Below are 478 nucleotides of genomic sequence, written 5' to 3'. Positions count from 1 at the left end.
GTGTAAAACTTGAGAGAATGGGCCATGAGCTAACATTGTCTTAAAATATAACTCAATCATTGGAAGAAAACAGCAACAGGAAAACATAAGATTATGAACTGGGGATTTTCAGGGAGGAGAAAGAAAGAATGGCCAGAAAATGAAATGAGGGAATAGTTAATAGGCGTTCTACCTCCCTCTAAGCTCAGTGGTAATGATAATTGTAGAGAGAACATGACCACCGCTTGAGACATCTGCAGGGGAGGCAGTTTGTTCAGGTGGGAGGAACAAGAGTGTGCATCACAGTCTAGATGGATGTTGGGACCTAGATTACTTTCCTGCAGCTGCCCACCCAGAGTCCGCAAACTGAGTTGCTTTAAACAATGCAAATGGTGCTCGTTTCCACAGCACGAATGCTAAAATTGGAATGACATAAAGAAGATTAGCACGGCCCCTCCACAAGGATGACATGCAAATCCATGAGGTATTCCAGAAGAAT

The 478-nt window shown here is 43.1% G+C and overlaps 1 non-coding gene across 1 annotated transcript; it reads left to right on the top strand.

Annotated features, from left to right (window-relative positions):
- Positions 1-371: 371 nt before the first annotated feature.
- Positions 372-478, top strand: LOC126934494 (U6 spliceosomal RNA). Its single transcript, XR_007718967.1, has one exon. It is a non-coding gene; the product is annotated as a U6 spliceosomal RNA (small nuclear RNA).

The sequence above is a fragment of the Macaca thibetana genome, chromosome 13 (assembly GCF_024542745.1).
Source record: "Macaca thibetana thibetana isolate TM-01 chromosome 13, ASM2454274v1, whole genome shotgun sequence".
NCBI lineage: Eukaryota > Metazoa > Chordata > Mammalia > Primates > Cercopithecidae > Macaca > Macaca thibetana.
Note: the sequence above shows the minus strand (reverse complement) of the source record. Positions and strands in the feature narration are given on the sequence as shown.